Raw genomic sequence first — 25227 nt, forward strand, 5'->3', positions numbered from 1 at the left:
GTATAGGTTAGGCATTTCATTTCTTGATTTTCTTTAATAATTTGGTACGTAAGTTTTTTAGCTCAGTTTAGTAAGAAATTTTAATAACAATTCTTTTAATTATTTATGGTAGTACAACAGTACAGTATGGTTGTACGTATTTACTCAATAATTGTATGTTAAGTAGTAATTCAGCATGGGCGTAGCCACGGTGGGGCTGGGTGGGGCGCTTACCCTGGCTTTGATCTGGTAGGTACTAATTGTGAAGGGGAGTGGGCGTGGGCGTGGGATTGGGACTGAACGTGGCATATGGCGTGGGAGTGCGAGTGGGCGCGGGAGTGGGAGCATGAAAATAAAAATGATTTTTTATTGTTGCCCCACCCTGAGCCCATGGTCATAGGTCCCATAGTCACTATTCCACGCGAACGAAGTCGCGGGGACAGCTAGTAGACAAATATAATCAGAAAGCTTTGAACTCCTAAGCTCAACCATAAAAGATAGACATTTATGATGTCGGGAGATATTTTTTATATAATATGGAGAACATTTCTTTCATACTTGATTTCTGTGTAGCTTTAACCATTAAGATACACGCATTAAGAACGCACACGCGACGAAAGCTTAAAAATGGAGTTGCTGCTCTGCTCACGAATATGAAAAATAATTGTACAAAGTTTCGTTTAAATCCGTCGAGTAGTTTTTGTTTCTATAACGGTTATACAGACAGACAGACGGACAAACATTTTTGACGTCGATGTCGATCTCTAATCACCTCGTGATAGTTATTTAGGAAATATATTTCATGTGCAGAATTGACCTCTACAGATTTAATATAAGTAGGTATACATATATTTAGATTCCAATTTCCATGTAACGTTAAATTCGACTATACAATAACTAACAGACAACGCAGGTTACTCTCGTTTCCGTAAGTTGAGGCGGCTACATATTCGGTCCTAATAACATGACTTTTTGTGAACGAAACGACAGCGCGGTTTAATTCGATGGCAACACCATCAGAAAAAAGGAAATATTTTTAACGTTGAAAAAATATTATGATTTACACTATTAATACTATTTTAACATTAACACAAAATATAAGACTGTGAGTGTGTAAAAATAAATCCAGCTAGTTTCACATCACACTTATGTTTATAATTAGGTATACGACATGAAAATATATTAATTACCAAGCAATAATCATACAGATAAATACTGAACAAAAGTATTAACAGTCAAAGTATATTTTTACTAACAACATGTAAATCATGAAGGAATAATAATTATCAACGAACTAACCTTTTTGTATTAGAGTCCCGCCTCGTGATCGAATTATTAAAACACGAAGATTTTTAAAAATGTAACCAATGAACACAATCAATTTTAGATTAACTGTAATGGTGTCTAGTTTGACTTAAAATAATATACATCTACCCTCACTTTTAAAAATGTAGTATATTCACACGAATTATATAAGCGCACCTTATAGGGAAGGGAAGATTTATTATGGGTTAAAGAGTTAAATAAATAAATAACATAATTATATTTAAATTATTAATTTTTAACATTGTGTTCAGTAGTGTTAACATGTAAATTGATTTGATTTTTACGAAATCTCATAGATGGCGCTGAATCAAATTTGTCTTTATAGTACTAAGATTCATTAAACAGTTTCTCTGCCCAAATTACGTAAATGACGTAGTTTTTATAGTGTAAAGCTAGATAATAGCATGGCTTACTCAAAAACAACATTTAAACATGAGTCTTTAGATTGTACGCTGTCGTAGTACACGGAATACGTAAGAAAAGTAAAGGTTCACAGCTCCTCCCCCGGAGGTGATAGCATGATAATATGTTTAAAAAAACCTCACACGACCTGTTAGTAATATTCATGCAAAATTTGAAGTCAATCTATGCAGTACTTTTCGAGATTAGCTCGGACAAACATACAGACAAACAGACAAACAGACAAACAGACAAACAGACAAAAATTCTAAAAACTATATTTTTGGCTTCTATATCGATTATAGATCATGGATTATGTATTCTTTTAAAAAAATATTCACTGTACAGTTTTGACTTTCCTACGATTTTATTATATGTATAGATGTTTTTCAGCGAAAGTGAACTTAATTGTTTAAAGAAAATAGGTGCATTTTTATGAACATATTAACTTTCGAATACACTAATTGTATTTGATCTTCTGGAATTTTTCTTTTTGTTTGTGCGATACGGTATTGAAATAATTTCCCGTTTAGATGTTGATAGTGAAATTGAATTAGAAGTAGCTATCAACCCTTACATATTTATTTTGTAAAACTTAGCAAAGAAAAAAAAAACATTCTTCGTAACGTGTGAAAATAATGAATCTTATCTGTTATCTTGGCTAATATTTCACTTTGAACAAAACCTTTAAAACACAGATCGATGACTTTGCGTCACCTCGATGACTTTGCGTTTCTTTATTTATTTGTTTCGTTGAACGCGCTAATCTCGAGGACTCAGGTCCGATTTGAAAAAAACTTTCAGTGTTAGATAGCCCATTTATCGAGGAATGTTATAGGCTGTATATCACCACCCTAAGACTTAGTAATAGCAGCAGAGCATAAGGCAGGTAACCGTCGGCCGCTAGTATGAAATAACCACGAGAATTCAGCAAACCTCACCTGTATTATAAAACCCGACCAAATACACCGCATATTGATATTGTGTCATCCGTTCGTTGTGTAATGTATACCGCAATCCCGTGTTCCCACAGGTGTGGTGCAAACGAATTGATATGTTGCTTGCACTTTGATTTCAGAAAAACGCAGAAATTCACTTTCCACGATGGCTGACTACTGCAGTATTTTAAACAATCTTTTGGTCATGTGTTTTATTATTTACTAGTTACTACAGCACTATTTACTATAGCGCAATTTATAAATTATTTCTAGAAATTAACATACTTTCGAATATTCTCTTCGGATCATTATCATCTGTGATTCGGCGTTGGTAAAGTTTATTTGCATACGATTCGACTGCCCGGCACTTAGATTTACCCACACTTACGCTGACTACTGCAGTTTAAAATTATTCGTTATTTATTAGGGGTATAAAATCACTATGGACATTTATTTCCCACATTTCCAAATCTTCATCTTATAATTTTCATAAATAATGAACCGTAACCGAGGGTTTCCTATCAGATCATTTCGAATTTGTGTCACCGATTAAAATAAATTTAAGATATTGCTACTAACACCTACTAATAATTTCTCCGTTCCGGACTTCTCTCAACTTTACACATTTTAAATGACTTGAACTTTAGCAACTCCCAGTCTTTAATAATTCACTGGTGAATATGAAAATATAAAACGGACGTTGAGTCTGTTTCTACGACATGTGATACATATGAGAATTTCAACAAGATAACCAAGAACATTCTGTCTAGAAATTTATTTTCTGATTTGCCTACAGAGCAATACCGTGCTAGCATTTCAAAATAAAGGAGAAAGTTCTTTCCTCTATTTGAAATGTATAACTCTGTATGCAAATCGAAAATTAAGTAGGCAATAGGCATGCACAGACAGCAAGAAGCAGTGAAAGGAAAATATTATACGTGCACAATAGGTAGACATATAAATAGGCGCGGACAATATATGTACTATGTATCTACCTTCAGCACCCTAGTTACTAGTTACTATTCTGTGCTACAGCTAAGCATGTTAACAGTGTGTACAGCTAAAACGATTAAGAATTAAATACAAAATAACGCTAAAGACTGTCCCTCGCTCCACGCTTGAATCCCTTGCATTTTAAAGGTTATATTTCCACCGCACACGACTCTGTTATCATTCGTTCAAGAGCAATTTTCAATTATATAATATCTCTTCATCGTTAACGTTGGACAGAACACTGTTATTTTAGCGATTTCAATTCTGCTAAGCTCTTGTTATACGGTTAGGTTATTTAATTTAAAAGCAAAAACCAACTCGTGATGATATTTTTTGTTAGTGTGCGTTTGTTTTGTTTTTAAATGAAGCTATATTGTTAGCGATATGAACAGTGGTGGTTTTCAAACGTGTCAGGGATTTAGCAAGATATAAATTCAGCTTAATTCCCTTTATCCCCCTGTGATGTAATTAAAATGCGTGGCATGTTTTGAATTAATCGATTTTCAGCCTTTTGTGACCTGTTAACTGAATGTATGCATATTGGGTTAACGATTATTGTAATTTTATTAATTATCAGCTCTACTTCTAATTTAAATGTAAATTACAATTTACTAGTCGATGTAATTTGTACGAGGTATAAACTGGTTTATCTATATATATAAAAATGAAACCGGTTTTCCTTGGTCATGGCTGATGCCACGCGTGAAGGGGTGGACCAATTTCGATGATTGTCTTTTTTATAATATTCCTTAATGTACGAGGATGGTTCTTATGGAAAACATAGATATATGTACTATAAAACTATAGATATACATATTTAATACTTCTGAATCGATTTTGCTGAATCTTGCAATATTTCTAACGTATATTGTTATAAAAACTCCGTGGTTCGTGAAAATATTATTTAACTGATACTAGGACTTATCCATAAGAAGACACCCCGACAATAATCACTAAACTAGATCGAATAAAGAGGCAATCTCTAAATGAAAAATGAAAGAACGAAATGAAACTACGTAGTAAGTAAAATTGAAAAGAAAACTTAGCTTAGGGAATTGCAAATATTTGTTCCGTCAACAACTTCAGGTTAAGCCTCGACGCTGTCAGTATTATATTCTTAAAGTACTTTATAAAACTGGATGAAATTTAGCATTTTTCCTTCATTATTTTATACTAGCTGTTTTATTTGAGTAAATGATATCATCAGCAACTTAGTTTCAATGGTTCTGCGTATTATCCACGTCAGCATTGTTCCAATCGATGCAGTAATCAGCATGTTAAAATCGTCATGTCCATGGATTAAAATCGACGGCATCTAACATCTGCTGCACACTTGATAAGCGTCGTGGATTATATCTAAACACTCATAGAAGGCATCCCTAAAGTGGGAAATATGGGTTAATCTTAATGATGATGAAATTATATCATTGCAAGAATTAACAGTATGTGGCTTAACTCGCAACATATTCACAACCATAGCATACATAACATTACCATATCATAATATTTTGAACCCTAATAAATACTTATTTCAAATGTCCATTCTCCAATATTTTGTTAATTTTGTTCACTAAAATATACATTATATTTTAAATAGACAAAAATTGAACTAATTGCTACATTTAATGCTTTCATTAAAGGTTTATAACGCTAAACACGTCACCTGACTTACCAACTACGTTTTTGCTCAAACTTCATAAACCTTTTCATAGTTATAAATTGTGCTGACGTTGTAATTAAAGAGCTGCTCCATTTGCATATTAACATCACATTTGCATAATTAAAAAGTATAGAAGCATTTTGCCATATTTCTTGTCACATTGGTGCATACTGTTGGTTTTTGCGCGTTTTAAAGTATTATTGTAATTCATGGTATGGTTTCATGATGATTTGAATCTATGCCCTATCTATCTTGTTTATATAAAAAAGTGCGTGTCTGCCGAGTAGGTACACGTGTCAGAAGTGAAACTTCTTTGACAAGATTCAAAGATAACAAAATCGTTGCCTTACTCCATGACGTGAAGGTATTGTCATGACGCGACCTCAAAATTTTATCAACGCGTCTTAAGAAGATTCACTTAAAAAAACTGTTTTAGATGTAAGTAATGTATTTTATTACATGTATGTTATTTATAAACCTTTTATAAAAAGGACCTTTCTCGCCTGGCAGAATTAATAGCGTTGGTTTTCTTCCGCCAACTTATGCTGAGTCAGGTCTCTGGACCCTTTTTTAACTGGAGCATGCATGACGACGTATATTTCTTGTCAATAATTTTTTCGTATGAAAAGTTTTTTATTTGCTTTTTCAACCCCTATCTATACTTTTATTATAAAGAGATTTAGTTGCGTGTTTGTTTGTTTGAAATTAATAAGCTCCGTAACTACTGGACGAATTTGAAAAATTATTTCTCCGACAGAAAGCTACATTATATCTCAATGATATCGGCTATGTATTTTCTATTGTTTTTATCTCGGATCAATCCGGGTACGAAAATTTATACAAAAAATGTCAGCAAATGAAACACATACCTTTCATTTACCAAATTTCAGCTTCCTTTAAAAATTATTCACACATACTTAAAATTGTTTTTTTTTTATGTTTGATAGGAAAGCGCTTGACCACTATCTCGCCTGATGAAAAGCTGAGATGTGGCCTAAGATGGAGCGACACTAAAATTGTGTTATAGCTATAAATTCGTTTATTTAACTGCTTATGAAATTACCAGTTCGTTTGATATTATTAAACTGTGAAATGCAATTTGCTTTATTTGCATACGTTTGTGGAAATTTCTGGCAAAACTGAGGGAAATTAATTAAAAATATTCATAAATATGTATGTTTCATTATCTTATATCGCAATGCAGCAATTTATTTGTTCTGTAGTGTTCTTTATGTAAATGAATAAATAAATTTAAAAGCGTGTATGATACAATAATCCTACTAATATTATAAATGCGAATGTTTCTGAGGATGGATGGATGGATGTTTGTTTGTTACTCTGTCACGCAAATACTACTGAACCGATAAAAATGAAAAAAGGTATGTAGATAGCTGAAGACCCAAAATAAGACATATGCTACATTTTATTCCGAAAATCCCACAGGAACGAGAACTATGCGGCTTTTTCTCTGTAAACGCGTCCGAAACCGCGGGCGGAAATCTAGTGAAAAATAAAACACCAAATACAAGTGACTCTTTCTGTTCTTTTCTTTCAACTAAGTTCTAAACCCGTTAATTGTTTTTCTAAAGAATAAACTTAGACTGCTTCAATAATGAACAGAATCTTAATGAATATTATTTTTATATGCTATGTACTGCTATGTATATCAATTTATTTTAGCGTAATTTGACAGACAAGAAGATAACGGTCGTTACTGTCTTGTAGAGGTCCGCGCCGCAGTCCAAAAGCCCAGCGGCGGCGCGCCGGGTGCGGCACCCGGCGCGGCGCGGCGTCGCCGGCGTGGGCTAGTTATTTTTAAAGTTATTAGGGGGTGGACGGGCAGTAGAAAAATCTCTCTTTAAGTTTTATAAAAAAATATTTTTATTAAAATCAAGTACAAGTTGTGGGCCACCTGAGGTTAAGTGGTCACCACCGCCCATAAACACTTGTAACACTAGAAGTGTTACAGGTGCTTTGCCGGCCTTTTATGGACAAATAAGCTCTTTTCTTGAAGGCCCCAATGTCGTAGTTGTTCGGGAACACCGCAGGTGGCAAATCGTTCCATAGTTTCACCGTACGCGGAAGGAAGTTGCGGGTGAAGTGGACAGTGGTGGAGCGCCAACCATCCAGATGGTGCGGATGGAACTGGTTTTTACGGCGTGTGGTCCGGTGGTGGAACTGTGCGGCTGGTAAAAGGTGGAATAATTCCTCAGAGCACTCCCCATAGTAGATTTTGTACAGTATACAGAGAGACGCAACATCTCTTCGCACTGACAGTGGATCGAGCCTATCGGAAAGCCTACATCGACGAAAGCCTACAGCCCGGTCATCGACAATTCGAGCTGCTCGACGTTAGATGCGGTCAAGAGGAAGGAGTTGATACTGTGGGGCTCCGGCCCAGAGATGAGAACAGTACTCCATATGCGGTCGCACCTGAGCCTTGTACAGCTGAAGTCGGTGGGCCGGCTTGAAGTACTGTCTCGATCTAATGAGCACACCAAGTTTTTTCGAGGCTAATTTAGCCTTCGCTTCCAAATGACTACGGAATTGAACGTCACTCGAGATTTCAACTCCGAGGATTCCGATTTTCAGCGATATACTAAGGGGAGTACTCTTAAACCGATGTTCTACGACAAATGGGGTCTTTTTAGCCGTGTTGTAGACAACAACGCGTGCGTGACACATGGTTCGCGCGCAAAATTTGAACTCGGCGCCAATTTTTCTGTGACCCGGCGGCGGCGGCGGCGCGCCGGGGTCTTTCGGCGGCGGCACGCCGGCGTGGCGCGGACCTCTACTGTCTTGTAATATAATCTCAGAACACATGTGACATGCATTGTTAACGTATTAAAACTCTATGGAGATAGGATATTATTTTATAACCTAATAAAAGCAACAGTGTTCCACTCATCTTTGAAGAAACTATTACCAGAGGTAATTTAATACTTCGTAATAATACGAGAAACCATAGATAATAATTTATGTAGGTAACTAAATATTTTGTCATTTTCTTTTAGGATATTTCATGCGATTAATACTTAATATGAACTAATGCAATTGAAAATAATCAAGGAGAATAATGTTATAACTTATCTAATTACTATATTTCTGAAGAAGTAAGTAAACCAATATAATAAAAAAAATGCTTTTGACGGTCAATAATTAACGTTTTTTGTACCTACGAATAAATACTTTTCCATCAGATTCGCAGTAATCTGTGGGAACGGACGGTTATTGGCATTTTGCCCAATATTCTTAGAAAAAATAGACTAGAGACAGAAAATCACAGATATTTCAATAAAGCTTGTGTCAATAGTAAAAATAGAGTGATTAAATATTTTTTGAACCATTATTTAAAAAGACATGTTGTTTATTAATTTTATGAATACTTAATTAATGAACAACAATAATATTTTGACAACGTGTAAAACAAAATAGACAATAAATAATAATTAACGGACGTGCAGAGAGTTATTTCGTTAAATATTATTATCTTTTCATAAAATATTCCTTTGTTATAATATTTAAAATTGTTAATTACTGATGTTAAAAGACGTTTGGGGAATAAATTTTTCTACTTAAATAAAAATTAGGCGCCGGCGAGATTCGAACTCACGATCTCCTGTTTACTAGACAGGCGCTTTAACCAACTAAGCCACGGTGCCACGGGCTAGATTCTTGAAATTTCAGTTCATTTGTTCAGAAAAATATTTAACATGGAAGAAACTCTACAATTATTCTTTGTATTACTTATGTTATATTATAATTTATTGCACGCCTCATAAGCGAAGCGTTGAGGTGGGTACTACTGTCACTTCGCGCAAAACATCTGATTTTTCAAACTTAAAATGTCTTTTTTTTTTTTTCTTTATTAGTCGCAAAAAGCAGTTACCATTGAACTATCCAATAAGAAGAGGTAACGTTTTTGAATTTTACTTATTTAGAAACTCTATATTGAATAGTATTTCTAGAAAGCTATAGATATTAATTATTACTTACTGAGAAAATGAATGAAATAGACAATGTTTTAATATAAAATTCCCAAATAATAAACAAGAATGCTGAATTCGTAATATATTATTTTAGTTTTTATCAGAAAATCCAGGGCGTTCACTCACATATATTGTATAGATACTACATATAATATACTTATGTTTTGTAAATAAAAATAAACCACTGACCGTAAAAACCAACAACAAAAGAGTATTTAGCGATAAAGTTACATTCGTATTGTTTTATTTCTTTTATTCGTCCATTGTTATTTGTCTTAATTAACATTTGTCCCAACGGGCCACAATTAATGAAACTCGTGACGTCATTAGGGATCCGCAGTTCAACTGTGATTATCATAAGTATCATTTTGTTCGTTGTTTTTTGTAGTGTATATGGTAGTTATAAGATAATATATTTTCGTATAGGGTACTTAGAAACAGTAACTTGTATATATATAAGTCATGATATTTTCTTGTGTTCGTCGTCTTTTCCCCAATAAACGCCCAACAGTTAAACCGAGTTTTATTACATCACCTGCATCACACTTTTAATATAGTGTATGTCCCTTGAGATTATGGAGTATGGACCGCAGTAGAGGTATATGGATTTATATTTAGTTCAAATTCAAATACTCTTGTACTTGTACTCTGATAAAGTTATCTATATAGAGTTACAGGATTTGCTCTACACGAGGTAGAGCAAAGAATGAAACTCTACACGTCTTAACTCTTCAAACTAATCAATTTTCTACCACACTAAAACTCTATAATTTACCAAAACGCCTCAAAATGTCCCTGCAGAATCTCTATTTAACAACTATTAGAAGCACGAAAACTAATTGGAATTTAAAAATTTATAAAAAAACTCGACAAAACAACGTTCTACATGATGAAACGCAATCTCTTGAGACCGATTCAACTTGAGACAAACATTCAAGCGATCCAATTTCCTGGTGAAGAGACGGAGTAATTAAAAATTATTGTTTTCGATCACGGAGATTAATTACATTGCGCAGAATGTAGTGTATCTTGCTATGTTTGTTAGTGTTAATGAGCAATGTATACTAATATTACCTATAGGTAGGTAGTATTTGTAACTTTGTACGTTTGTGGGGGGAAATTTTCGGAAGTCACTGTGAAAATAATTTTACAAACAAAAGGGTACACTATTGTAGCGGCTGGTCTACAATAAAATTGAAGATTTTTAAATACCTATTGCAGTGTGCATACTTACACGAAATAAGTTGTGGCATAAACTGCAGAATGTATTACATAATATATTAACATATTTTTATGAATAAAAACAGAAAATAACAGCAATGTAAATTTTTCTATTAATTATGTAGTCTTTTTTCTATTAATTCTGGTGAGTTACACAATTTTATTAAGCGAATGAAGTCAATTCACGCGCAAGATATTATGCTAAGCCAACTGAGCGTGAGGTAAACGAACTAACTTCTTTATTTTTATATTAAATCCCTCGAAGACAAAACTTTCCTAATTCTTTTAATAGGTACTTCGTTATGTTTAAAAAACTCGCCTTTATAAATAAATTGAAATTAATGACGTTTTAATAATTTTGTGGGATGATTTGAATCGCTTTCAATGTAAAGTTCAACCACTTTTTTCCAACTTAGGCTGCTTATCCACCTATAATGTGCGAAGATGTGTAGCGAGGAATGTGTTTAAATACCTACATACTTTTAAACATGTGGGTCCGAATCTTTGTTACAGTCTCCTGTGTTCTAGGATAAAAGTTTGTAGTTACTTTTGTAGTGAAATTTCTTTGGCGCGTTGAGAGTAAAATTTCAAGGTCCCTTCATGGTAATACTGTAGGTATTTACCGTAGGTCACGTCGTGGAGTAAGGCGACGATTTTGGTATCTTTGAATCTTGCCAAAGAAGTTTCACTTTTGACACGTGTGCTCGGCACACACGCTCTTTATTTTTCAAACCTATACCACAGAATAATAACTAATAGCTTGCTTATTACATATACTTACATTCTTTTTAAACATGTAGGTTCAAATCTTAGTTACAGTCTTCTGTGTTCTAAGCTAAAAGTTTGTTCTACTTATTTTGATATGCTTAGTAATGATAATAGACTAGAAGCTTATCTATTAGCTAGAATTTACTACGATCCCTTCGCTCGCCGCGGCCACTTCGGAGACGCTATTAAAATTCATGACAATTCCATCATCATAAATTTTTTACTCTACCAATATTTTTAATGGCCTCGACATTTTTATGTCGACGTCGTAAAATTTAAACACAATACCATATAGAGGACCGATACAAGTACTTTTATGTCCGTTTTTATATTCACATTGATTTTCTAAATAAAGGCTAGAGTTTAGAAATATAACATTTTATGAGGGATGTTTGTGAAAAACAACTGATATAGTTGTATGATTATGCGCACACTTTTTTATTTATTTGTATTTATTATTATTATACTCTTTAAGGCTCTGGTTTAAGCTTGCAAAAAATTACCAATATACATAACGATTAGATAATAATTGTCTGGCATTCTGGCCAACATATACTGTACCTAGGGTGTAGACATTTGATAAAACTTTCCTGAATTAATATTATCTAACTGAAGACTATAGAAATATCACCGAATATGTACTTACCTGACTCTGGACAAACAGACATCTTACATTTTTCTGATAGAAATCTATAGTACTTTTCATCTATAAGTTATATTAATAATATATTTCATTAAAATCATTGGCTCGCAAATCGCAATACCACACATTATATACCAAGAAAACACATATTAAGAATTTTATAAATATAACTAACGCAAAATCATCTCTATCTAAAATTTAAACCAAAGCAATCATGAAGGGAAATCGGCCGAAATAAAAAGTTCACGTTACAATTTTACAGGTCTTGAAATATCTTCGTAAGACGATCGGATTTTATGCGACATTCCCATATGACATCTAGTAGGTATATAGTAAACAGGGTTGACAACATTATTTTTTGGAGATTTTCTGTTTTGTTTTATACTAGTTGATAGTCATATTTTCACAATTTACCAAGGCGATAAATCAAAAGCTCAACGTAAAATAAACTTCCGTTTTAAATACATTGAATAAATAAATCGCATTTTTTTATGAAGCAAACACAATTGCAGAAGCATTATATTTTGAACTACACGAAAGGAACTTCACTTCATCAACCATAGACTTTATTGTCGGCTCGTCTGTAGAAGCTGCTATCGGAATTATTGGAAGAAAATTTTTTATGTATTTTGTCGATTCAAATGCGCATCTACAAGAACTCAAATTGAATAAATAAATGTTTGATTTTGACTTATATTGTAACGCAAATAGTTGAATGATCTATACACTTTAGAGTATAGATCTGTTATGTCTTGAATGTCTATGAACAAGTACAGACTGATGAGATTAGATGAGATGATAAATATATTTTCTATCAAGTGACAACCCTAAAGCCCAATTCCAGAATGTAGGCCCCGCGTGGAATCTACACGTTCTGCTGAATTCCAGATGCGGTCCATTCCGGTCCTTTCGGCATTGACATGTTAGTCATTCTATTGAAGGTGATAACTGATATGGTTCATATTTTAATGAAAAAAAGTGGTGGTTCCTGATAAGAAAAGATAAAAAGGTCACTCTTTTTATTGCTACAAAAATATATTGTTAAACGCATTTCATAAGATTGAAAATTGAATGAATGAAACGATCAAGTCTAGGAGCTACCGTGTTGTCACTTTTTTAATGGAAGAATGTTTTTATTAACGATTTTATGTCTTACTAGAGGTCCGCCCCGGCTTCGCCCGTGGTACATATTTCGCAATAAAAGGTAGCCTATGTCCTTTCTCGGGTATCAAAATATCTCCATACCAAATTTCATGCAAATTGGTTCAGTAGTTTAGGCGTGATTGAGTAACAGACAGACAGACAGAGTTACTTTCGCATTTATAATATTAGTATGGATTGAACTTTTTCTTTTAGTTTTTACTGCCTATTTTTAGCCTATATTAAGTTTAATTTACTCATTCTAAATAATAACTATTCGTAGTCAACGATGGAATAATGAGAAATTATCTAATTTCGGAATAACTTTTACACAATATTAAGTGTAGGTCTAAAATTAAACACAATATTAAATAATTAAAAATAGCGCTCTTAATTTAATTTCGCTGATAGGTGAATAATGAATAATGATTACGAATAATTAAGTTGCCAATTTATTAATAGCTATTCATGTATAAATTCAACTAGACTTCTTTTACACTTTTGTATTACCTTAATTTCGTATAAATTAACGAACCATTTCATATTCAAAAGACCTTTAAAAGAGTTCAATAATCGATGAAATATTGCAAAAATTCAGAAGGTGAGCCCGACACCAATTTGCCCAGAGCCTGCATAGTAAAGTTTCCATCGAATGATCAGCAAAATGGTCACGTATTGCCATCTTAATAAATGCTTTATGGAGCCCCCGTGAGCAAAATGAGCGGCGTTATGAAGTTTAATATTTATCAACCGATTATATCGAAATATCAGAAAATTGCTTGTTTATAGGCTGTACAGTGTACATACTGCCTATACATTAGCGGCCTTACTAATAAAAAGTTAAACAATGGATAATTTTCTACCATTTTCTACCATAGCTTTGTCCTGCTCTTGCTCACATGAAACGTCAATCATAAAATTAAGACAGGTTATTGCAATAACTAATCCATTGCAAAGCGAATGGGTAACATTTTATTAGTTAGGCTTGTATACGTAGTATATTATTATTAGTCTGTGGAAGACCTTAGATCTTTGTTTAAAATTAAGGTTGGCACGTGTAACTCTTACAAGACTTCAACTTTCAAGTCAAGTTTCTGTACCATTTTCTGTTTTGTTTTTTAATGATAATGATATTATATTATTTACGATTTATCTTATGAATTACCTGCAACATAGATGTACATATAAAACGATACAACGTATGTCAAAGCTTGATTTAAATGGATATAGCCAAAAACCTACATTTCCTATTTATAATTTTACTTAGTTTATATTCCGACGCCTCTTAATCACATTTCACATAAGTGTGGTTGTTTATTATATTAATAACAAAGGGCTTAGCACTAGAACCATTAAAACAACATATTAAGGGCATAAATCAATTATAATATTATAAGTTAACGGGCGTATTTCTCTAACACAAACATATTTATATACTCGTATATTTACTAAGTTTACCGAGTCTATAGTTTAATTATTATTAATTGTATTTACTAGTTAAATAGTGTTTTAATTTCTCATACATGTATTATTGTCGGTTATATGTGTCACATTAAGTTTTTATTTCTTACCAAAAATACGTTTTACAGAAGATATTTCACAACTGCTACCTAACACTTCAAGCAAGCAGCTTGATTGAAATCGCTGCACAGTTCGTACTAATGTCTATTGTATTCTATTTTTTATCAATTCTAAATTTTCGGAAATATCCCAATTTACCAGAGCATGGTAAGAAATAAATTTAGATTTTCTACGTAAAGTTTTATGAATCTAAATATAAAAGGCGAATGAAATCGGTTAGGCCGTTCTCAATTTATAGCAGAACCAAAGGAAAAGGGATTCATTTATATTGTATAATACGATAATAACTATATTTCTAAAAATACGGACGAAAAGAAGACCCACTTCATATTTATATATAGATTTCCAGCGTGATTATGCTTTATATATAATATTTTATTTAAAAATAGGTAACACACGCTAAGCAACGCGTGAGGCCGTGTTAACTTATGTTGCATGTGCTCTAGTTAAAATTACTTTCAACTTTTAGTTTATTTCAAGCTAACGTGTTGAATTTTCATCTTTATTGAATCGTAATTTTTTAGAATTACGTGTTTTATAGCGTAGGTATTCCTATGATTAATGAAAACTTGACTGAAACTTCATAATTATTGTTGTTAATTGTTGAAACAATAAGCTAAATTGTACTTTCTAGACGTGCAAGACACTGTAGTTCTGTGGTGCAAGATCATTGTAAAATAAGTATTTAATTCCTTAATACAAATAATAGTTTATAGTACCTACTATATAATTTTATTTACTACTAAACTGCAAGAAATTAGTCTGGCCAGTGCCCGACTGTTGGCTAGTATTACAAAAAATTCACTCAATATCTCGTTATACGTGACGTCATCGAGACTCCTCACCTCTCCGTAGATTGCCTCTAAATTACGGACCGTAATGAAGCCTACTCAAACCAGCCTGCCAATATAAAATACACCTTATCTCTGAAGCTTAAAGTCTCATATCCTGTACATGTAAGCCGATATAATTATGTTGTGAGAATTCCTATACGCTTGCTGGGGCTACTTTAAAAATCATACAAAGGTGGATCCCGTTTAATTAAGTCGTCTTATTTTGAAAGTAAATGAATGTGGATTTAGTTTTATCTTTTTCTTTTGCCTACTTTCTTTTCGGCAATTTTCACAAAAGTTGTCTACGTATAATTTTTTTGCTTTTTTGTAAGCATTTTTTATCTATTTGCGGCTTGTAATTTGCAAGTATTCATTTTCATTTTGGTATTTTGCACACACACAAAGGAACATTCCTCTTTGTCTTTACATGGACTTTTACAATTTTATTATGGAGAGGTCAAAAGCTGCCATACAAAAAACTCTCTCTTTTATATATCCTTCATTTATCTTTTATATTATGTTTGGATCATTACCAAATCGACAATACGAGTTAAGCTGACCTTCATTCACAGTACATAATCCTTAATGTAGGGTCTGCAGAAAAACTTGCTGATGACGTTTTTATCGCTCTCAATTTAGACGGATCTGTCGACATCCCATTTGTTATAATCCATCAAGCTTTATATATTCAAAACAAAAAAAAATATACACATCCTAACTAATATTATAAATGTGGAAGTAATTCTGTCTGTCTGTCTCTCTTCACGCCTCAACTACTGAACCGATTTGGATGAAATTTGGTAGATAGATAGCTTGAGACCTGATAAAGGAGGTTTATCCATATTACTATTATTTCTTTGATTACGAGTGCAAGGCCGCAGTCGGTAGGGTTATAAAATAAGATTTTTTTTGCTATTAATTTAAAAGTTTTTATTTTGACGAGATGCTTGCCTCAGGTTAAATTGACATGTAAATCTACCTTCGTAATATTATATAAATTATATAATATAACTAGCGGTCCGCCCCGGCTTCCCCCGTGGTACCTGCATGTTTAAACTATCCTATCTCTCAAGTTGGATCGAACTGCACATGGTGTGCGAATTTTATTATAATCGGTTAAGTGGTTTAGGAGTCCATTGAGGACAAACATTGTGACACGAGATTTATATATTATACTAGCGGTCCGCCCCGGCTTCGCCCGTGGTACATATTTACGTTTTCTCTACATAAAAACCATCCTCGTACTTCAAGGAATATAATAAAAAAAGAATTATCGAAATCGGTTCAGCCGTTCTCGAGTTATGCGCTTACCAACACATTTTGCGATTCATTTTTATATATAAGATTAAGATATCTCTCTACGTAATTTCATGGAACAATTTTTCGACTGCTGTATTTCAAGACCGACGTATATTATTCCGAATAACATTTTACATAAATGTGAGTTGTATCTCTGAAATTAACGTTAAGATGAATGTGAACAAAAGTGTATGTTTGTAACATGAACATATTTTTTTGCGATATGCATATTTTATTCCATTAGGTAATACCTACCCTTTCACAGACAGTAAGAAGATCATCTTCGAAAATTTACGATTTAAAACAACAGTAGGTAAAAACATGTTAACCCTGATAACATAAGGAACTAAAGGAAAAACAAGAAAATATAATACTTACTATATACCTCCTCTAGAGCGCATATAACAATCCCTTTCTAACCTAGTAAAATAAATACCACAGTACACAGCAATATTCGCTTACAAGAAACAACCCTGTTTCTTACTCTCCCCCTCTTTAATAAAGCATTACGTTAAACACGCTCATTATCATTCCCCAATTACCCTAGTGTCGGTAATTAGTCGGTACTCGAGCGACATTTAGCGTCACACATTACACCGTGTTTATAATTATGATAAGATTAATTGAAGATTAAATACTTCGCAATTTTATGGAAGATGTGTTTGGAAGTGTTTTTGAATATGTTGCAATGGTTTTCGAAGGTGCTAAAATGGTCTAGCATTCTGAAATGGTAGTTAAGCATTCTAATAAAATAATGTTGGTAGTTGTAGTTGGTAGTTAGTACTTAGATAATATGGTTATAAGAAAAGTCGAAAAATAAATTTCATGTAGAAATTCAATAATTTAATTATTTTTAACACAATTGTTAATGAATTCTCTAAATAGAGAAAAATTATTATCTAGTTAGGTACTTACCGATGAAAGTTATTCCTTTGCACTTTTCCGTATTATTTGTGCAATATCGTAACACACACGAAGGCATATTTGATGCGTTTCACTTTAAAACAAATAAAAAATGAGCGAGCAGTTACGCCATATGGCGTATGTTGAGCGGAACATAAGTGATGTAGGCGGTGTCGTCTCCATATATCTCAATGTCACAAACTTGAATAACCTTTATATTCGAAGTAAAATAAAGTTGTTAAATATTGAGTAAATAAATAGTTCTACCAATTGTCATAGCATACCTAATATTATGTCATAATTGTTATAGGATCTTCCCTAGGATAAGTACAATCACTACACAATCAACAAAAAGTTTCAAAAATGATAAACTTGCGTGTAATTGTCGTCATGCAAACCGATTACTTATTACTAAATCACGAAATAATATAATAATAATAAATCTAATTGACTAGATTTATTATAAACCAGAACTCACATACACTACGCTATTTATATAATCCACGCCTAAGTTTGTAAAACAAGAAATGCTTTAAACTTTACTTGCAAATTTAAATGTCGGACTTTCAATAGAGAGTTTATAAAAAGTCCGCCTTTGGCCATAAAAGTTTTCAAGTGCAGTAACTCGTATAAAACCGAGCGTCATCACTTTTAAAACAACAATTTAAGAGTGCTTACCTGAAAGGGGAGCTTGGCAAAGGCCCAGTAACTGTATAACGAAGGAAAATAACTAAAAAACGATCGTTAGATAATATGCTTAAATACCCTTGTGCATGTGTGAAAGTACAATCAAGATTTTACACCATATTTAAAAGAAATTAAAAACTTAAAAGAGAGATTGATTATTCATATTGGGCTTTATTTAATCTACAAAAAAGTTTTTCCTTACAGACAATTTGTGAAAACTTGTTAAATAGATATTTATTTGCAAAACGGTACAGAGTCCATTTTATTTCCAATGACAACGTACTAAAAGCATTGTTTTAGGCTCCATTTATATGCCTCTGCAAATCCGAGCCCAAATTCCAACCACGTCCCTTAAACAAAGGCTGTTATCTTTTCATACATAATCTTATAAGAAAGATAAAAGATAAGGCAATAGCCGTAACATTTCTGAACTGTTATTGAACGAGATATCTTAGAAGCGAGTATTGAGAAAGTTTAAGGGATGCTATTTGTTTTGCGGCTTACTTACGTAACGTTTTTTATTTATATTGTCTGAGAAGTTATCTCATTTCTTTATTTATTGGGAATCTATAAATATCTACAGATAAAATATACAGATTATTATCTCCAAAATTTACTCTAATATCAAACAATGATCACTGTAAGATTAGTCAATTAAAATCCAGCTTAATATCTTGGTAATAAGATTTTTGGGTGACATTTATAGTTTGTGGAATATTATACGTGTTTATAAAAGTAATAATAAATTACTTTGATAAGCTTATACATAATATAATATACCAAAGCTAGAATTTATAAAAAAATCAGTTGACTGTACCTTAAGAAATAAGTTTTATTTAATATTTCATTCTCAGTGAGTTAATATGTTATCTAGCTATATAATATACACCTATAGGTACTATAATAATTGTGTTGGTATAGTAGTAATAGCTGTTGTAATAGTAGATATGAAATTTTATAATCAATAAACTTCTTTAGCAAGTTACTAAGGCAAGTTATAATCTTCATGAATAATAATTTTAACATCTTTGTTTCAGGTAAAGACGCAGTGAAAAGTCTGGATAATGGCTATTTTCTCGAATTTCGCGATTAATCCTACTAATTTTATAAATGCGAAGGTGTATGTTTGTTTGTGACTCCTTCACGCAAAAACTGCTGAACCAATTTTCATAATTTGACACATACATTGAAGGTAATTTTGATTAAGACACAGGATAGTTTTTATAACGAAAATCTCACGTGAATGGGAACAATGCGGGCTTTCCTTTGACAACGCGGACGAAGCTGCGGCCGAAAAGGTAGTACCTTAATATGTCTGCCCACCTTCTGTTCACAAACAATCATGCAGTGAAATTACCATTTGAAAAACCCACTGATTACTATAGTTTAAAAAAAATCTGTTTAGTTTTAAGCATAACTATTTTATTAGGGTGCTACGCAAGCAATGATGCAGCCATGCAGTCAGAAGCTGTATGATATAATTCCAATACGGTTCTTGTATTTTAATTTAGTTTTTCCCTATGATATTGAAACTTAATTAACGACAGGCTTTAAAAGTAATTTGTATAATCTGCTTAATGAGAAAAACTAATTAAAATTCGTTTATTATTTTGTAATCATAAATTAATTACTCTCTCCTACATCTTATCTTTACAAATATTTATAGATAAAATATATACTTAAATATTTATAGATAAAATATATACTTGACTTTCAAAGGATTTTAAAGCAAACTTCAAAGTTTTTCTTTATAGTCCACAATGTAGAGACGACTTAAGTTTAATCCAAAGATAAGGTTGAACTTTAAGAGTGGTGTGAGGCCTTTTATGAAAGTTAAAATTATTTTTGACATTGTATCTACCTAGTTAGTTTTTATAAATATTAAATGAAAATAATAAAATAATCTAAAATTGCCCAAACGGATATCAATGTTTTTTTCTTCATTGGTTTCCGTTTGGATAATGAAAAAAATAAAAATGAAAAATAAAACTTGAAAAATATACCCGAGTGTTAGTTAGTAGACGTATAATTATATGATTGAACCTCATAAACTTTAAGTGAGTGTTTTTCTTTGACAAAAATATCAATGCTCTGTTTCAATTACATTGCCACATTCAAATATTTAATGTTTGTATAAAACCGTAAACAACTGTATTTCATTTCATGCAACATTTGCAAAAAGAGAAGCAAAGTAAATACGTAATAAAAAATAAATTATTCGCAAATTGTCTGCCCTCATAAAGAATAAAGGTGAATGTCAAAAGCTCGGTCCACACGGTGCGTTTTATTGTACAATTTGCATGAATCAAGTAGACTTGATGGAGCCCGCAACTTTGTTCGCGTTACGTAAGAATTTTGGTGAATATTATTCTTTCTGTAGAATTAAAATAGTTCTTAACATGATGAGACTGCACTCTGTACATATTATTATAATTAGTGTTGCTTTTTTATACAAAATAATACAATGTTCTAATAAATAAATATTTTTTATTAATTCATTCATAGCGCTAATTGTGTGTGTTATAAGTTCCTAAATATGTATAAAGTACATATTCCTTCATTCGTATAAAAATCATATTTTAAACGAAATGTTAAATTACCGCATCCATTGTCAATAAGTGTAACCAAGCCTATTCTTTTGTATTTATGCAAGTTAAATATATTTTATTTATAATTCAAGCGCATAAAGTCGCGGATAACAGCTAGTATGCCATAATTTCGGCCCGAGGCACCGCTTTATGAGCCGCCTCGCTTTTAGTACGAAGAATTAATGGAGTGAGATGGAGTTCAACTCAGTGAGGTTTTCCACAGCTATTTTTTTTTTTCAAATACTGTTACACCTGAAAACATATACATTTCATTTTATGCAAACTTATATTAAATATTGCATCATTTATACCATCAAAAACGTGTCAGAAGTGAAACTTCTTTGGTAAGATTCAAAGATACCAAAATCATCTTACTCCATGACGTGACGGTATTGCCATGGCGCGACCTTGAAATTTTACCCTATATAACCTATAAATAACGATAGATACAAAAATACTCCTCTAACAAATAGCCATCTTCATGCCACAGAAAGCGAATAAAACCATCGTGTACACGCACCATTACGCTAAAACGTGGCGATGCGTAAACCGCGAGAGATTGTAGCCGCGTAATGGAATCGTAAGGGGTTACAAGAAATACTCTCGACGTCATTTGCATGGAAATGCCTGAAAATGCCTGTAACGAGTTCATTAGCTAAGCACGCAATCACTTGTAGCAATTAGTCATCGTCTCTTGCAGAGTTATGGTTCCCTGGTATTGTATTTTGAAGTGGGAAGAAGAATTGATGTTTTTTGTAGTGTAATGACGAGAAATGTATAGTGATCCAACAAAATCTATACTAATATTTATAAAGCTAAAGAATTTGTTTGTTTGTTTTAACGCGCTAATCTCAGGAACTACTGGTCCGATTTGTAGATAGCCCATTTATCGAGGAAGGCTATAGGCTATAATATATCATTACGCTAAGACCAACAGGAGCTGAGCCAGAAGCGCAGCTAAAAAATAAAAGAATAGGATTGATTCTGCGCTATATTGTGACATCATACCTAGTTGCTCAAAAAGTTAGAATCAGAATATGATAATTATATTGTACAGTAATTATCTCATATTATACTGTGTACTGCGTAATAGTTAGCTTGGACGATAATTGAAAGCCAGGGTCGGGAAAGGGTCGATGTAAAATTAATAATTAATATCATATGAATAACATAAGGTAGCGTGTCCTACACCTTTATTAAATCTATTACTGTCTGAAAAGAATAGTATCTAGAACTTAAAATAGAAAATACCTACTGATTTATTATACGATATTATTGTTTAAACTTTTTTCGCTAGTTTCATTATTTTAGGTACATATTTTAACGAGTTACTAAAACAAAAATTTGACCGCCTCCTTGGTACAGTGGTTGACGCGTGAGCGTAGCACTGAGGGGACCTGGGTTCGATTCCCGGTGGAGACGAAGATAAAAAAATGTCTCGGTCTGGAAGGACACAGAAGGCTGATCACCTACTTGTCCCTAAAGAAAATCGATTAATTCGAAATAAAGTAAATGTTTTTTTAATGTAAATTGTAAGCTCTTCCTTTGGTACAAAATGATTTTGCTGATTTTTGTTTTTAAATGACATTTTATGTAGATGGCTGGGTATACGCCGGCGGGACTCAATAGTGAAATGGTTTAACTACCAGTTATATTCATGTACGTTGTCCATCAAAATCTATCGTTTACACCAAAATAACATGAAATAATGATTGTTATTTTATTAATATAATTTTACTTTTGTTTATTTTGGGTTTTTCTACCTCAGTAAATAATAAAATGTTGAAATTATATCACTTGACTCATTATACTGGGAAAGAAATCAGGAATGTTAACATTTGAAACCTCTACGTATACTGGACCAATGTAATTTACCGAGTTTTCTTTATTAGTATTTTTTTGTGTAATACCTTTTGATGTGTGGGATTAATAAAAGCTAGGAAGAAGAACAAGAATAATAAACCAAAAACAACTCATTTTTGAAGAATCACGATGTATTTTGCGTCATAATTATGTATATAGAAACATATTTTTAACATAATAGTTTTACTAAACGCTACAACGTAAACAAATCACTATTTATAAAATATCATTTATCGGTAATTTAAGTTTAACAATACTGAAAATTATGAAAATTAATAACGTCACGGTCTATTTCTAATGCTCAAAAAATAGTTATAAGGGTTAACAAATTAAAAATCAGTCAAAATTGCTGTCGCTAGATCCATTAGAATTAGTTGAAATCAATTAATTTATTAAAAAATAAATGAAATTCCTATTTATCGCTATAATTAAGTACGAAGTTCTTTATACATAGTATACATAGTAGCCCTACTAAAAGCTACAAGTAAAAACAAATCAACATTAAACAAATTATCAATGTTCCATCATCAAAGAGAAATAAATTAATAACGCAAATTCAAAAGTCAGAATCGCTGTCGTTAGCTGCATTAGAGTTCGTTGAAATCAAATTATTAAAAAATAAATGATACTATGTATTTAGGAATAACTAGTGTCTTACAAAGATCCATCAAGTCTTTGTGCTTATTTTGGTTAATAGAAATGGGCATCTGATAAGCTAAAGAAATATTATCTACGTCAATATCTCTTCGATTTCGTGTAGCTTTTGGTATCTTTACACATTCTATCTACTTGTAAGCACCATCTTGGTATCTCGTTTTACAAAACAGCCGATGGATGGATGGATGGATTCTGCTTTAACTAGTACTTCCGTAACTTTATTCCAAGGCATTTTTGATCCATCATTGGTAGTTGTCCAGATGTTTATATGCTATAGCTTTGATTTAAAGTCTTTAATTAAATTGAATTAAAAGACACTTTAGTAACTTTGTATGGCTTTGTATGGCATCGGATTTGGCGAAACTAAAAGCTCTAGCTATCTTTCAATGAAAACGTGCAAATAAAGACGACAGTATGTCTTTATTTGGACCCACTACTAGAAAGCTATGACTAATATCTATAACAAACTTCGAACTAGCTAACATATACATTAAAAATACAATTCTGTTTCTATTTTGGCCTCAACAGTTGTCTGACCTGAACCGGTAATCTTTGACACCATTACCCACCGTGTCTTCTATAAACTTTAAAACACAGCTGGAAATTGCACTAGCGCCTCTTTTTGCTGTCTGTTGATGCCATAAAAAACAATAACCCGGAAGAGATCCAAGATATCGTGAATTTATCATAATATCATTAATTCATGCCTGATAGATTCCTGTGTAAATTTAAAAAATTTCGCGCCCTGTTTGTCTGTATTATGTTAATAATATTAATTTAACATGTTAAACAACTATTATTACTTAAAATTGCGTGCATACTTGCCGCCATTCATCGTTTACTGAGCCGTAATAAACTTGTATAATGATACAAGTTTATTGTGCCCCTACTCACGCCCCGCGTACACTGGTACAATGTTATTTAGATCAGTTTACAATGTACGATTTTAACTGATGTTGAAATTGATTTAGTATACGTGAAATTATCTCGGTAATTATTGTTCTTTTTTAATTTTTTTTAACACTAACGTTAAGACCACGATTTATCATGTTCGTTTATGTAAAAATATGAAAATACCTAAATTTGTTAGTTGACTCATTATACTTAGGAGGCATCGAATATTGTATCGTTCGATTGAAGATTTTGAGCTTCCAATGAGAAGGTTAGATGGGGCTTATCCGACTCTTTCATGTAATTAAAAATTGTAAATTTGATACAGGTATGTCTAATGTCTATGTTTGATTGTACATGTTGAAAATTAGTAATAATATATAATCTCTGGTAATAGAATAACTGAAAATTAATCAATAAACCTTTAGAAGGGCTGTCCGTCTATCTGAACCTACATGCGTTCGCAAAACACGTGCAATTGAATGCAGACTTTTCTTGACTTGACAGTATTCAGTTAAGATTAAAATAAGGCTTCAATTATTAGCATTACAAAGTTACGTTCATTCTAAGTGACATATCATATATTCTTTTTGTTGTATCCTAATCATCCTTCTAATATACAGGTACCTAATAAGTAATAACCTAGTTCAGAAAGCAGAGCAATATTGTAATGTTATATTTGAAGTTGCTAATGTATAAGTTATTTTGTGTCCTTGTTTCTGTATGTTGTGGCTGACCTTAATTAAATAAATAAATAAATAATATATTTTTTTAAAGGCGCAAGCGGCAAGTTTGCATCCGATCATGAACACTGAACACATAACAGACAATACTAATAAAATACTACTACTATTCACATATTTCAGCAG

The 25227-nt window shown here is 32.4% G+C and overlaps 1 protein-coding gene and 1 non-coding gene across 2 annotated transcripts in view; one reads left to right on the top strand and one right to left on the bottom strand.

The window, feature by feature from the left end:
- The window catches only part of LOC149488657 (uncharacterized), a 130870-nt gene that overhangs the window by 58054 nt on the left and 47589 nt on the right, over positions 1-25227 (top strand). The window lies entirely within an intron of this gene.
- On the bottom strand, positions 8884-8957 carry TRNAT-AGU (transfer RNA threonine (anticodon AGU)). The gene has a single exon. It is a non-coding gene; the product is annotated as a tRNA-Thr (tRNA).

This window comes from Colias philodice, chromosome 5 (assembly GCF_061535455.1).
Source record: "Colias philodice isolate Cphi_HAF_F1 chromosome 5, ilColPhil1 Martin Lab GWU primary, whole genome shotgun sequence".
NCBI lineage: Eukaryota > Metazoa > Arthropoda > Insecta > Lepidoptera > Pieridae > Colias > Colias philodice.